Below are 16,573 nucleotides of genomic sequence, written 5' to 3'. Positions count from 1 at the left end.
ACTGGCCCTCATATGTGGGATCCGAACCGGGGCCCTCTGGCATCCCAAGCGAGTTCTTAACCATCGTGCCACTCGGCCGGCCCTCAGAGCTCGTACTCTTAATTAAGCTAACTCTTAACCAACTGAGCCACTCGGCCGGCCCCGCCCATATCAAACTTGGACAGACATGTTACTCGAGCCTGTTCCCCTGGAGTCAATGGTTCTCCTCATAGGCTTCATTCCCCAAACACACCAAAGGCCTCCTAATCGCACAGCAGATACGATCAATGGAGCAAATTTCAAAACAAGGCACAAGCCAAAAAAGGCAGCTGTGGGAAACTGGATGATCAGATAGGCACCCTATACACAGAACTAACGTTCCCTAAAATTGCTAATTGGTTCAGATGTTTCCCAAGGTTCCTATGAATCAGAAGAAAATTTCACATGTGAAAGGCAGTGGTAGAATTACAAGGCATTCTTGTTTACTTTTGCAAAGATGGTAAAAGTGAAGCAATTACAAATTCTGGTTTGGTTTCTATGCCACTTTCCCACAATTGCAGTTTCTATTCACATAGAACCTAGGAGTAGAAAAGCAGCTCAACTATTTGATATAAAACAAGCACCTGTTTTAATTGAGGATGCCTATATTTTATGCATGACTTAAAATTATTTTTATATCTCCACACTGATCATTATTTATTATTAGTTTGTTATTAAGATGGTATAAATAATAGTTACCATTCCCCTACAGCTATAGTCCTTAACCTTCAGCTGCATCAGAAGTAGCTGGAGATCTTGTTATAACACCAATTGCTGGGATCCTCCTCTGAGTTTCCTATTTAGTATGACAGAGTGGGGTCCAAGATTGCATTTCTTTTTTTTTTTTTAAAGATTTTTATTGGGGAATTGGGGGAAGGGGAACAGACAAGTTGCTATCCTTCTGTTCTTCAGTCTAGTTGTGGAGGACGTTGCTTCACTGGCCCAAGCTGGCACCATCATTGCTCTCTTCCCGGGTGAGGCAGATCAGTCGCTGGCTTCTGGATGGCCGCTCACTGCGGCTGCTGGCCGCTCACGCTGGCTGCTGGCTACACACGGTAGCCCGTGGCAACCCACCTGCCGTGGCCGGCGACTCACAGCAGCCCAGCTCCAGGTTGAGCTGTTTTTCAGCATCTTAGCTGTAGAGGGCAGTGTCACTGGTCCTCATATGTGGGATCCAAACCGGGGCCCTCTGGCGTCCCAAGCCAGCTCTTAACCAGTGCGCCACTCAGCTGGCCCAGAAACTGCATTTCTAACAAGCTCACTGGTGATGCTGCTGGTGATGCTGATGTTTAAGAGCCATGTTGGAGAAAGTAAAATCATCCTCGAGTGAACCTGCGAGACATTGCTCCAATATGACATTAAAAGGGCATGCAGGGCCGGCCCAGTGGCGCGTTGGTTAAGAGCTGGCTTGGGACGCCAGCTCTGAGCAGCAGGGCCCCGGTTCGGATCCCACATGAGGGCCAGTGACACTGCCCTCTACAGCTAAGATGCTGAACAACAGCTCGATTTGAAGCTGGGCTGCCATCAGTTGCCCACTACGGTGGAGGCTGCAGCCCCTGCTGCAGTAAGCTGCCATGAGCTACCGTGAGTGTCTGGCAGCCAGCGTGAGCTGCCAAGAGCCGACATGAGTGGCCGTCCAGAGGCCGGTGACCTACCTGCCTCACCCAGGAAGAACACAATGATCACAATACCAACACGGGCCAGTGAAGCGACATCCTCCACAACTAGACCGAAGAACAAAATGACAGCAACTAGTCTGTTCCCCTTCCCCTGATTTCCAGCACTGTTCTCCTCCCCCAATTCCCCAATAAAATCTTAAAAAAAAAGGGCATGCAGTCATCCTTTTGCCTTATATCCAAGTTCGGATGATTTTTCTTAACACTAAATCTGTCCAGACTTCTTTCTGTGCATACACACTGTAAATAACTATATGGAACCCTTCAATTTGATAGTAGAACAAGGACGAGGGTCCAAAGTTGGTTTTCCTGGACAAATGCTTTGATTAAAGGGGTGCTGAAAGGAACTACTTAACATTGTCAATATACAAACATTTCCCTGGTCATCCTCATCTATATACATGTCACTGAACCTACACTCTGCAAAGTAAATTTTAAAAATTGTTCCATCTGATGGTTTTCAGGCAAATCACTTTTAAGACTTACTTATAACAATATAAGTGACTTGCTAATAGTTCTTCAAGACTGTGAAAATAGAAAGATCTAAAACTAAGAATCAGGGACTTCTAAGAGGTAAAGTTTGAAAACAAGAAAACTATGAGCATAAAAATTTTACTGTGGGATTCACTAGAATACTAATGAATCCAGAAGAAAAGCACCAATCAAAGACATCTCTACTTAGCTCATTGAATTCCAGAATGTTCTGGTGTGTGATTTGCTTTTTAAAGAGGGCATGGTCTAATTGCTTCTTAACTGGTAGTCAAATACTTTTCCCTGAATGCTTTCAAATTATTTTATAGTCATGATGCCAAAGGGGACATTAAAGAATGAGTAATGGTACTGGTGTTTCAGATCATACTCTCCAATTCATAATAATAACTCTATACACACACACACTTTCTCAGGGTAGGTCCAACTGGGCCGTCCCACACAAAATTGGCCTTGAGGGCAAAATAAGACCAGATAGACCAGATAACCAACAACCCTACCTCACAGTTTCTTTTGTAGGGGTACTTTTCTGTGGTAATGAGGAGCCTGAGTTGGTGTATGTATGGGGAGTGGGGAGAGATTAATTTTGCTGATAGGACCCAAGCTGGGTCTTGGGAAGCTGCTCAAGCCTTTGGCTGGATAGAGCTGTCATCATGGTAGTGTGTGAAGTGACTGACCTTGACAGCAAGAGGTCAGGGGTCAGAAGAAATCATTTGAAGAGGCATATTTCCCAGAATGCCACATTAGCATCTGAATCAGAAAACCTCAAGGGTATAGGAGGACAGGCTGGCACTTATAACTTTGTAGGCAAGAAACCCTTTAGTTTTTCTTTAAACTGCTGGAGTTATAATTTAACTGCCTACATCTCTAAAACGTTTTGATTTTATAGGTAACACTTTGTCATGGGAACAAGAAAAGCATGTTTTATGGTTTGAGGAATAAGCAGACAAAAGGAAAATTGAGAAGAACGCTTCACTTGGGCTGTGAACACCTTGAAGACAAGTGATGATTCAGAATGGTCTCCAGATTATGCAGCCAGACCACAGGGGCTCCTATCTGGAACAGGTACCAACTTCTCTTCTGATGACGAAAACATTTCCATTTTAATATAGTCATTACAATAAGTCTTCACATTTGGATGTCCATGGAAGACAGAAAAATATAATGCTTATGTTAAAGAAGGAGGTATCAAGTTATCCTTCGGCAAAGTTACTACAGAATCTCTAAACTCCTCCTTTCTAAGACTTGGTTCTAGCTAAGTATGCTCTTTAACTCAGTCTAAAATAAAAATTTACGTTAGTCACCAAGGACATGGTACTGGATGCAAAAGAACTAACTTCTTCCGCATAGACACAGCTTTTTCTCAGGACCTGCCCGCACCATCTCTTCCCAGGCTGGGCTAAAGGCCCTCTTACGGGGGAAAGGGGGTGGACGGGGAGGGGACATCCTTTATCTACCTCAATCGGACCATTTATTATAGCACACTGTGTTGAAATTATCCATTTAGGGTCTCCCAATAAGATTATAGTATCCTAGAGGACAGGAACTGTTTATTTATGAAAAAGCTTACTGAACTGAACCAATCCACAGAAGCCAAATGGTCATAGATCCCTTATGAGTTGTGATGAGAACTGGCTCCAGTTCTCACAACCTACCGTGGAGGCATCAGTGGGCCTTTCACCAGGGGAAAGGCCAAGCGCTTCTTTAGGCGTTTACCTCACACTCCATCCCCTTTTTTTCTGCTTTTCCTATTTTATTCCTCAGTTGCAACATGGCCAGAAAGTTCTAATTGATATCAGAACAACTTACTGATATCAGTCAAAGCTTATTTGGATCTTAGGCTTTGGGTACACATCTTTATTATTAAAATTATAAGCACATCTTTAAAAATGTCATTCCTCGGGTCATTTATAGAACATCCAAAATAAGAGGAACTTTTGTAATGGGCATGAGAAAATTTTAGTTCCTGTATAACCATATATGCCACAGTCAGGAACAAAAGAAATTCCCTATTGGCATTGTTCTCACTTCTCAACAAACCCAAATGAAAGACCACTTGATGAATAGGGCAGCACTTATCAGCAAAAAATTAAAAACGTGAAAACCAGTAATAGTTCCTTGTCCATTTCAAGTAGTCTTTTGATTCAGTTTCTGGAGAAGGAGAAGAGGTTCAGCCTCTCAGTTTAATCTGATAAACTGTTAATTGCAGTTCTAATGGGGGTTGGGGGGGCTCTCTTTAAGTGGCTCTGTTTAGAAGTGAAAACAACGTTGCTAGTCATAAAGTTTCTGGCCTGGTGTCAAAACAGGAAAATCCTAGTCACGCTGGGGAGAGCCAAACTGAAATATGGTATCATCTTATTTTCTCCCCCGGAGGACCACAAACTTGACTTAGATTTATGCTCTGCAAATTTTCCCACTGTTCTCTCCAACAGGAGAGAATGTGTACCCACCTTAGAAAAGCATGTATTCTGGAAAAATCCCAGGATCTGAACTTTATAAATAAACAGGAAGGATTCCTTCCTTTCCTAGGGAAACCCACTGGCTCTCATTCACACCTCCCGAGAACACAGGTCCAGGTTGTTCCAGGGTCACACAGGGCTAGAGCAGACAAGGAGAAAGCACCAGCTCATAAAGGAGATTTACTAGGACCAGGTCCATGGATCCGGAAGAAGCTAATACAACCAAGAATTTCAAATAGTCACTTAAGTAACATCCCATGCCTTCTTCATAGAGATTCGTAAGTACATGCAAGTGGTGTTTGGGCCCTGGGTGCCTTACTTCTTGGAAACCAAAAAATGTACATGGAGATTCAAATACTTCATATTATTTTCATCAAAAGCACATCATCTTAATAAAAACTGGCCTTAAATTATAATAAATTGTAAATAGAATTCTAATTGTTAGTTTGCTACTTTTCTCCTCATAAATCAGATTTCCTTTACAAACCTATCCACCCATATATATCCTGGCTCTATACACATTTATAACTTATTTTAAACACCCCCATCTACTCTCTTGCATTACCAGTTATTGTCATCTTAGTTCTTTATATTCTCTTTGTATTAATTTATTTGCTTATCGTCTCTCTTCCCCCAGCAGACCCGCTTCTTGTTCACACCTATCTCTGTAGTACCTAGTACAGCATTGGGCATAAACGCTCAATAAACAAAGGCATGAAGATGAATGAACCAAGGAATGAATGCAGCCACTGTCAAGCTTTGGGAAGTACTCTCCATTCCTCAGCTAGTACTTCAATATATATAAAGGTGTCGACTTCATCAGTTTCCAAGTCCACTCCATCTGAGTGCTGTAGTGTATGTAATCTGAACAAAAACTATGAAAGGGAGGTATTAGCATCTCTACCCTAAAGGCGATGCAAATGAGACTTTAAATATCCCAGTTACTAAGCAACAAAGATCTGGATGCAAACCTACGTTTGCCTGATCAAAAACCATGCTCTTTGGGCGGCAGGTTAGCTCAGTTGGTTAGAGCGCAGTGCTCATAACACCAAGGTTGCTGGTTCAATCCCCACACGGGCCACTGAGCTGCGCCCTCCACAACTAGATTGAAATGACTACTTGACTTGGAGCTGATGGGTCCTGGAAAAACATACTGTTCCCCTATAAAAAAAACACAACAACATACCAACAACACACACAAAAACCATGCTCTTAAAGGTATTACCATGTAGCCTCCCTCTTTCCCAGAACACATTCCTGTCATCACTTTAGGTCATGAGGTCCTAATAATTAGTACCTTTAATTATTAGCCAAGTGGTCTTTCCTTCCCAAACCTCTATAATACTTAGTTATATCATCAGGTCTTCCTACTTAGAGTGGGACTAAGTGAACAGAGGACTCTTTGAGATACTTACCATGTCTAGAATAGTTCTTAAAGTTGACAACTTGGTCTTAAGTAAGAAATGAGTGCATATGTCCACAAACTTATGTAAGAATGTTGCCTGCAGCTATATTCAAAGTGGAAATAATCCAAGTATCCGTCAACAGGAAAATGGATTACAAAAAAAAGTGGTATATTCACATTATGGTACAGTCACAGCAATAAAAAGGAATAAACTGATAGATGCAACCACATGGATGAATCTCAAAAAAATCTGTCAGAAGTCAGAACAGTAGTTACCTCTGCTGGGAGTGGTATTAACAGGAAAGGGGCATGAGGGGACTTTCTGAGGTGACAGAAGTATTTTGTATCTTGACCGAGGTGATGATACACGGCCATATACATATGTAAAAAAGTCTTTGAGTTGTGCACCTAAGATTTGTTCATTTCACTATATGTAAATTATGTCTTAATAAAGTATTGCTAAGAAAAAAAAAGAGTGGCTACAGTCAAAGCTGATGGAGTGAATTGTAAAACCTATTTACACTGCTGGCACATGGCATCACCTACTAGCTTCACCAGGAAAAAGAAGTATCAGCAACCCATTGTCGGAATTAAAATTCGTTACATGAGGTCTGCAAGAACACAGTACTCACATAAAATGCAACCACCCAGTAACTAACATATGTAAATCAAATAGCAAGAAAAATTTTAAGACTGGGCCATGGGATTTCAGAAAACTTACTAAAATGGGAGAAAAGGCAAAAAAGAACAGTGTAAAAGCCAAAAAGTCAAATATAAAATCCATAGCCCATAATCACTTCCAGAGAGAACTATGGAAAAGAAGAAATTATCAGGGGCACTACTTGTACGAAAATAGCATTAATTAAAGCAGAGTTCAAAAGTTCATCTCCCAAAGAAGAGATGAGAGGTAGTGTCTGAGCTGTGAAAAGATCAAGTAGTCAGTCTCCCAGAATTCAAGTTGATATTTTTAAGTTAATAAATGACCAATCACAACTCTCACCCACCTAGGAAGAGCACCCTGTAGATTCTTTACAAAGTTCCCCCAAAGTCACAAGAGCTGGAAAACTTGAGAAACTGGCCTGATCACTGGGCATGAATGGGTACATGGTATTTTCGAGTGTCCTGGAAACCAACAGGGCCAATTCAAGGGGAAACAGAGTTAGAAGTGACTCAAGGATAATGTGCTGTGCATCCCACCATATAGGATTAGATTCCTACAGTTTCATTCAGGACATAAAGTTAATATATCTAGAATGCATTGGCGATACAGAGAGATAGGGAATCAGACAAAATGAAGTTTACTGTGGTGATAAAACACAAAGTGCTGTTGGGGGCAGTTACATGTACACCTGAGAATGAAAAGAAACATGAGGTAGTCTGAGAGTCTGACTGCACAGCGTGCCCGAGGGTAACCAAAAATGGCTTGTCAAGATGGTAGGCAGACAGGATCACAATGCGTAGATATGAAAGCTCAAAATTCTAAGGGAAGTCACTGCTTATTCTCAGTGACACTCTGGATTTCTATCTAAAATAAGAAAGGGCTTAGAGGGTTTTAAGAAAGGATAGAAAAGCCTCATGAATTGGACCAAATGAATAAAAATTAAAGAATGCAGGACTTTCAACATGGAAGAGAAAATGCTAAGGGCAGACTTTAACAAATTTTGGTAATCAATCTATTTGGTAACCAAGAAAAGATCCCTAGGTAGAATTCATTGGGCCTTCTCATTCACAAAGGGAGTATTAAAACAGTGAGATCAATAATCTGTTCTTAAGAGAGAACAGAAGCTTGCAGAGTATGAAAGGCAGGCACGTCTTTGTGTTATGGTCCACTATTTACCAGTTGATAAGCATCCACATCTTCACAGACCTGGCACTCTCGGAACATATTTGCATATAATGGTATTTTTTGAAAATGTATAAAGTGGTTTTGCAAAACAGAATCTAATGATTATGAATATACTCATACATTGTGCTAAAAGTTCCACATCCAGCTATTTCAGTGTCAGTACTGACACCGGGGACCTAAGCCAAGGGAAGGAGTGGGGGATCTTTTTCAGAACAGATTCTCCTGTGAGCTGTTTTGGTTATACCTGGTGCCAGGTATCAGTTCCAGACTCCCTTATTTGTTTTGACATTTCCTGGCGACATTGCCACAGGCTCAGGAAAGGGCAGTGGGGAACCTAGGCCTACACTTTTTCACTAGACACAGGACAGAAAGCTTCATCAATGGATCCAAGAGCCCTCTGCGCATCATTTTTAAGGTATCATTCACATAGTAAGAGAAACAGTGACACTCTGGGTAGTTATTTCTGGACAGTTCTAGCACTTTCCAGCTGCTAAGGATATCTTGGCCTTCCTATAGACATCTGATATGACCATTCCTCTTTCTTTTTCCTGCCTCTGACTCTAAAGTAAACTAGATTTTCTGCAGGATTACTCAGTGATTTTGGAAGATGTGATTATTCTTTTAGGGAACAGTCTTAAAGGAACACAATTATTTCCAACACAGCTTCTTCTGAGTCTGGATAGCTAGGAAAGATCTTGATTGTGTGAGGTCATAATAAAAGAGGTATGTTGTCTTCGGCATCCTGCTCCCCACCAAAAAACTTAAAAAAACAAGTCATGTTGATATTTTAAAACTCTTCAAATGACATACCCTCTGCTCATTATCCTGTCCTGACTCTGAAGACAGACATAAGAGCCAGCCAGACAGCTTAATTATTCCCCCCAAATTCGATGGAATGTCAAGGACCAAGGGCAACAACAAACCCAGAAAAGGGAATCACAGGAGAAGAAAGAAAAATAAACTACAGAAAAGAATTTTATAGGAGGGACAAAATAATTTTACAGTGGAGAAATCTAATAAACACTGTGTCAGCCAGGTGATCAAGGTAAACAGGGCAGTGCTACATCACCCTTGATATGATGTGATGAGAACAGCACTTTACCTTTGCGGTCTTCTTCCCCCAAACCCATAGCTCCAGTCTGACCACAAGAACAACATCAGACAAACCCAAACTGAATGATAGTGCACAAAATACCTGACAGAATTCCTTAAAACTGTCAAGGTCATCTAACAAGGAAGTCTGAGTACTCACAGGCAAGTGGAAACTAAGGGGACATGAAAACAAAGTATCCTGGATGGGATCTTGGAACAGAAAAGGGACATTAGATTAAAAAATAATAATAATAAGGAAATCTGAATAAAGTATGAACTTTTGTTAATAATAATAATGTATCAATATTGGTTCATTAACTGCCACAAATGCACTATTATGACTAGATGTTAACGATAGAGAAAGCTGGATGTGGGGTGTATGGGAACTTTGTTCTATTCTAAAATTAAAAACTCTATTTAAAAAGCTTAAAATTTTAATAATATGAAATAAATTACAGAAAAAAATAAAACTATTTACAATATGGCATAGCAGAAAAAAACACAGACTTTAGACAAAATCTGAGGTTTCAATCACTGCTCTATCACCTATTAGCTGTGTGATCTTAGGTAAATTACTAGGTGATTTGCTGAGCTTTCGTTTCCTCATCTGTAAAACTGGGATAATAGTAGTGTCCACAAAACTGTGCTGGTTTGAAGGTTAGATAGTATGTATGCAGCATTTGGGGCAACCAACACCCCACCCCCAGAACCCTCTCCATAGCATTTCCTCCGACAGTAGACCACTCCTGACTGACTAGGGGAAAAGGTAGCAGCTGTTTCTACAAAGCAGCTAAGACTGCACAGAGCAGCCATCTTTCCTTAGCAACAGTTAAGGAGTCCAGTTTGACACCTTACACACCCACCTCATAGACTGTGATAACAGAGTGGGGTCACAGATTGCACAATAAGAAAGCAAGAAGATTTTGTAGGGATCCAGGATTCCCCAGTTTAGCTAGGTTTAGAATCAACTGGGACGTTTTCTCTTTTTTTAAAATTCAAATCCACTACTCTATCCCCAATCCCTTGAGATTAGCTGAGTGAGTCTGCTATGAAACCAAGGAATCTATACTTGAAGTAAGCTTCCCAGGTAATTTGGATAAAGGTGATCTCTGTGGTTTTTAGCACACTGGTCTTGTCTCCTCCTCTTTTTTCAGAAAAGGAAGTCAACGCCCAGAGGATGCAGAAGTGATTAGGTTCAGGGGCAAGTAGCTCAGGAGTGGCAAGGCCAAGGCTGGGGCAAGGATCTAGCTTGTATATCTCTGTCCTTGAGTGCGTTTTTCCCTAAAACAAAGGGCCTGAACCACAAGCCATTGCTTGGAACTGCATGTGTGACTGAAAGAGGAGAAAATGGGAAGGAAAAAAAAAAAATTCTTGGGAAAGAAGATTCTATGGGAGAATTGGTGGGAAAATTAACTGCTCCAGGACTAGTTAACAGAGGTGACAGGCTAAGCTTTAAATTTTTTCCTACCGTTTATAAACTCTCCTAACTATGGAAAGTTTTTTTTTTTAAGCTGAGCCATCCTGCCACCTGTTGGCAGCTCAGCTTGGGCCGGGCATCGAACCACTGTTGCTCAGAGCTCACACTCTGGAGCGAGCTCTTAACCAACTGAGCCACTCGGCCGGCCCTAGAAAGTTTCAAAACTGAAATTTGTTCCCCTTTTGTACATGGATGTGGGCTAATATTTAAGAAGTGTTGAAAATCAAAACACTCCAATTTTAAGTGTAAAAACTTCTACTTGAAAACTTCCATCTTGATTTAAAGTAACCAAAAGGGCTGTAAATTATGATATTAGATATTAACCAGATGCCAAAATTAACTTCAGTTTGAATAAAGGGCATTTTAGAAACAGTGGTTTAAACATTATTACTCTTTTGAAGTACCTGTCCCAAGAACCGCTCATTTGCTTTGAGATCTGATCACAGGCTGAGTCAAACGAATCTGATTCAGAATTAAAGTGTCAGGGTAACCCGTTAGCTCAGTTGGTTACAGTGTGGTGCTGTAACACCAAGGTTGCCGGTTCGATCACCACATGGGCTACTGTGAGCTGCACCCTCCTTAATAAGAGTCAACTATGCCATTGTAGCATGAAAGCAATGTGTAACCAATGACCATAGCTGTTCCCCAATAAAAAAATAAAAAATAAAGTGTTACCTTGATACCAGAAGGGGAAACATTCAACTTCCTAGAACAACCTGGCAAAGACTACAGTGTACACAATTGTACATTCATAATCACTGGCCAGGATTTCCAATGGCTTCTGTTGTAGTCTACCCTCAATTATTTTTTTCTGAGTGGTAAAGCAATCATAGAGAACTTCCGCCAGTTCCCACATCCAGCCATTCACCGGCATCTATAATCATATATTCCTTCTTGTTCCTTTGGATAAACGGTCAGTGTCCCTATCCATGGCCAACCCCTCCATGTGAAGGACAGATAGATTCTGCCTTTCTCACTACTCAAGGACACTGCTCTAACAATTCTTCCTCTCGATCCAAATCAATCCCTCCCTTGAGATCATTCCCATAAGCATATTAATGTTATAAAGTCGGCCATCTTAAAGAAACCCCTCTCAATCCTAGTCATCTCCACTTAACACCTCATTTCTCAGCTCTCCTTTACAGAAAAACTCTTAAAAAACAATAATGTATTGTTTATACATACTGTCTTCAACTCCTCTCTTTTATTCTCTTAAAACCATTCCAAACAGGCTTTCTGGTCTTTGCCACGCATTAAAAATACTCTTTATTACATTCAAGATCAATTCTCAATCTTCATATGACTTGACCTCTTAGCTGCATATGACATGATTGAGTATTTCCTCTTCTCAGGAAACACTTTCAAGTATGGTGGCTTCCAAGATGCCGCCACATTGTCCTGGTTTTCTCCTACCTCCCCCATGCTCCTTTTCTAGTCTTTCTCTATTTCCCCATCTCCTGCCTGGTCTTCAAATGCTGGGGTCTCCAGACTTAGCCTCCTCTCCTTCATTCACTCCCTTGGAACCTCATCCAGTCTCACGGCTCTAAATCCATCTAGATGCTAATGACTCTCGTTTGGCTCTCTAGACAAAACATCTCCCCTGAACTTCAGACATATACATCTCGACCCAGAAGTCCTAATGGGCATTTCAAACTTAACATGTTTCCAACTGAATTTCTCATCTCTCCTGTACTTTGCCGACCTTGACCACTCACAGTCTTACCCATTTCAGTTAATGGCAACTCCACTCATTCAAACGCCCAGGCTAAAACTCCTGCGAGCCGTCCTTGACTCCGCTTTCTCTTTCACACTCCACATCCCAACTGTGGGCGAATCCCACTGGCTCTATCTAATCATTACATCCAGTTTCAATCTTTCTGCTAACACCCTATCACCATCATTTCTCATTTCTCACCTAGATTAGTTACCACTTCTTACCTGGTCTCCTCATTTCCATACTTGCCCTCTTACACAGTTTTCTCAGAAACCTAAATGACCAGCCATTTTGCTCAAGAATGTGACAGTCTTTACAAGGCACAGAAAGGCTGACATGTGTGACACCCTCTCCTCCATTATTTGTCCAACCTCCTCTCCTAGCACACTCTCCTTTATCCACTCTGCTCCAGCCTTACTGGATTCCTCATTACCCCTTGACTGTCTCAAGCACACTCCAACTCTGGACCTTGGCACTGGTTATTCTGTTTGGAACGTTCTTTCCTTAGGTATCCACATGGTCACTTCTTGTATAAATCAACTCTTTTTCTCTAATTTCACCTTCTCTAGGAGGTCTACCCTGATCACCCTAGTTATAATCCCCCCTATTCCTGATTCCCCTTATCATGCTATAGTTTTGCTTAAATAGCATTAACCATCTTCTAACGTACTATATTATGTATTGGGTTGTCGGAAAAGTCATGACATGACATATTTTTCCTATGTTTTTCGTTGCAAAAAATGCATCATGACTTTTCCAACAACCCAATATTTGTCATTTCTACTATGGCCTCCCTCATCTGAATTTAATCTCCATTAGAAGTGGGATTTTTGTCTGTTTTATTAAGTCACGTATGCCCAGCATCTAAAACAATACCAGGCACAGGGTAGGCAATCCATAAATACTTGCTGCATGAACAAATGAAGAATGAGAGGAGAATTAACTGAACAAAAGGAAAGACTATGCTGCCATTTAAGAAGCCAAGCCTCTGTTTTAAATGTCAAACCCTCATAACAACTAATACTTGATACCACCACTTAAATGTTTAAAAACTAACCTTTTTCCAAATATTTATTCTCCATTTCAGCAAATGGCCCCACTATCTACCTAGCTGCACAAACTTGAACCATAAATCAGCCTTGTTTGACTCTCTCACCCTCTCATATCCAATTCATCAAGAAGTCCCATCAATTTTAACATAAACATTCCACTCAAATTCATCCACTTCTGTTTATCTCCACTACTAGGACTCTAGACCAAGCCACCAGTCTCTCCCCTGTACTATTTCAATGGCCTATTTGTGCTCTCTGTTTTATTTTCTTGTCTTTTTCAATCCATTTCCTAAATAGCAGCAAAAATGTTCTCTGAAATGTAAATTGGGGCCGGCCAAGTGGCTCAGTTGGTTAAGAGTTAGCTTAAGAGCACGCGCTCTGAGCAACAGGGCCATCGGTTCGATTCCCACATGGGCCAGTGACGCTGTGCCTGAGCTGAGCTGCCAACAGGTGGCAGGATGGCTCAGTTGGTGAGAGCACATGCTCCTAACAACAAGGTTGCGGGTTCGACTCCCACATGGGATGGTGGCTATGCCCACCCGCAACTAAGACTGAACACAGCACCTTGAGCTTAGAAGACAAGAGCTGCCAATGGGCAGCCAGATGGCGACTGGCGCTCTCCACAACTAAGACTGAAGAACAACAATTTGGTTGGCCTCCCTCCCTAATTCCCCAACACTGTTCACCTTCCCCAATTAAAAAAAAAAAAAGTAAATTGGGTCATAATACTCCTCTGCTTAAAATCTCAAAGTCTCACCAAACCTGGTCTACATCTCAACTCCATCTGTGCTCCTCTACTTGCTCATTATGCTACGTCCACAAAGGAGGCTGCAGGTCCTCCAACTGTCCCATTTTTTACTGCCCCCGGTCTTTGCACACGCTGCTCTCACTTCCCTCCACTCTTCATCCTTCAGATCTCAGTAAAATCAATGCTGTCTCCTGTTTAAAGTAGCACTCCCCCTCTTAATCTGTCCCTCAGTCCTTGTTTGTTTCCTTCGTAATTTCTAACAGTTTGCTTACTGGTTTTCTGTTTCTTCCCCATTACAACAGAAACTCCATGAGGGTAGGAACCACAACAGCAAGCGTGAAAGGGGGGAGGGAGTGCTTCATTGGAATGTCTGAGAAGTACCGTAGGTCTCTCGCGTTCCAGCACTCAGCACCTCCATGCTCCCTCCATGATTCCCAAAGGAATTAAAGACAAGGTTTCATTGGCAAATCGCATTAATTCCAACTGCTGTGGGCTGAACTGTATCCCCCCAAAATATGTTGAAACTCTAACCCCAATGTGATGGCATTTGGAGACGGGACCTTTGGGAGGTGATTAGATTTAGATGAAGTCGTGAGGGTGGGGCCCTTAAGGTGGAATAAGTGCTCGTATAAGAGAAAGAAACACCAGAATTCTCTCTCTGCCATGTGAAGACAGAACAAGAAGGCAGCTGTTTGAAAGCCAGGAAGAGGGCCCTCACCAGCACCCTGATCTCAAGACTCCTGGCCTCCAGAATTGAGAAAAAATTTCTGTTGTTTAAGCCAACCAGTCTATGGTATTTTGTTATAGTAGCCTGAGCTAACTAAGATGCCAACCAAAATGAGAATTCTCTAGTCTCATCCCAATATAACCAAAAAAACAGGTAAAGACACCTGATGAGGTAGCATTCTCTATCAAGACTCTCCACTCCCGACCCAAACTGCTCCATTGCTCGTTTGATGCTCTTTCCAAAGGGCTACACTTTTGAAGACCAAGCACTGCTAAAGCTATTGCATTAAATACTCATATTGCAAATACTCAAATGCTAGAAGACTTCACACGTGGTACCAAAGGGTGGTGGTAGCAGCCCCCCCCCCTCCAACCAACCCACCTCCAGGCACTAAAATGGGTGACTCAGGCACACCAAGACATATCAACAACTATGTTTTGTTCAGAAAGACTCACTAATGTTTCAGTTAGGAAGTAATTTTGGTTGAGACTCATGACAGAATATAGAAATATTTCCTCAGGCTATTTTCCCATGGGATTTCTGCCTAAATGAGAATCTCATGGGACTCTTTATTAAACTATTATTCGTTTGCTTTTTTTTTTTAAAGTAGACATTTCAAAAAGCTGTTTCCCCCCCTCTAAAACTAGGCTCTAATTGTAGATTAGAGTGATGCATCAACTAGATTCTTTGAAATATTTCCTTAGAAAATTAAACATTCAGGAGGAGCTTACATGTTTTATAAAAGGGAACAGTCTAACATCGTATTTTTAAAAGAATCTGAATTACCAGGTCAGTTATTTCTCTGATACTTCTATCTTGGAAATTTCAAAACATAGTCTTTAAACTTAGTGGTTAAAAAAAAATGTCCATCTTATAGGGACAAATAAAGAAAAATAAGCAAAGTACTTGGCAACAGACTACAAAGGTCTCAAAGTCCAGAGCTCCACTTCTACAAAAAAGAGTGACATCCATGCCAAATTATCAAAGGCACCAAGTTTGGTTACAAAATGGAGAAAGGCAGTGTTAGTATTTTGTGATTGGAACTACCAAAGTTGCTCTGAAATGGAACCTGGACAACAAGTACAGTGGCAATAGGATGCGTAAGCTGAAAAGACGCCCTACATTTTAGAATCTGTGATTCCAAACACTAATCAATATTGCACTAGGTGCAACAGAGGACAAAGGGCTAGAAAAGGAAACTCTCCAAAGTACAAAATCTGGAGGGCCCTAAAATAGTACTAACCTTTAAAATTTATAAAAGATTAACACTTGTTCATCTTTCCAAAACTTTTAATAAAGAACTTCATTTGTACAAAACCCAGTCGCACCTGCGAGTACCCGCTGTCAGTATGCTCCTCACTCCTATCTGTCTATTGCAGGGGGCGGGAATAGGAGCTTTTACAGCTTTGGGAAAGCAAAATGTAGCTCCTTCTCATAAGTTTTAAGCCCGTGGCCTAGACATTCATAGCAGTCATTATAGAACTGAAGGGCAAGATAAACTAGACTTCCCAACCCATTTAAAAATAGAATCATCCAGTCATACACCATATATGTATCTCCCAGAGATCCAGTAACTTTTTCATAGTTACATGGAGACGTGGTCATTACGCCAGGAAATAAAACTCATGTCTCCTTACTCTCAGTCCAGTGCCCTTTTAATACACCATGTAGCCTCCCATTTGGTAATCAAAGTAGTAAATCAAGACCTAAATGAGCTGGAGTCTGCACAAGGAAAACCCGAGTCTCCTTAGTCCCAGGGTGAATCCCAACCTTGAAAAGCCTAATGAAGAATGCCTGGGAAAAGACTGCTAACAAAGCTAACAGAATACTTTATACTCAGTGGACTCTCTATTTCTCCATCACATCGGCC

The 16,573-nt window shown here is 41.3% G+C and overlaps 1 protein-coding gene across 1 annotated transcript in view; it reads right to left on the bottom strand.

Annotated features, from left to right (window-relative positions):
* The window catches only part of FBXO42 (F-box protein 42), a 97,010-nt gene that overhangs the window by 18,364 nt on the left and 62,073 nt on the right, over nt 1-16,573 (bottom strand). The window lies entirely within an intron of this gene.

Source organism: Hipposideros armiger, unplaced genomic scaffold (genome assembly GCF_001890085.2).
Source record: "Hipposideros armiger isolate ML-2016 unplaced genomic scaffold, ASM189008v1 scaffold_232, whole genome shotgun sequence".
NCBI classification, from domain to species: Eukaryota; Metazoa; Chordata; class Mammalia; order Chiroptera; family Hipposideridae; genus Hipposideros; species Hipposideros armiger.
The sequence above is the reverse complement of the archived record's forward strand: the minus strand, read 5'-3'. Positions and strand labels throughout refer to the sequence as shown.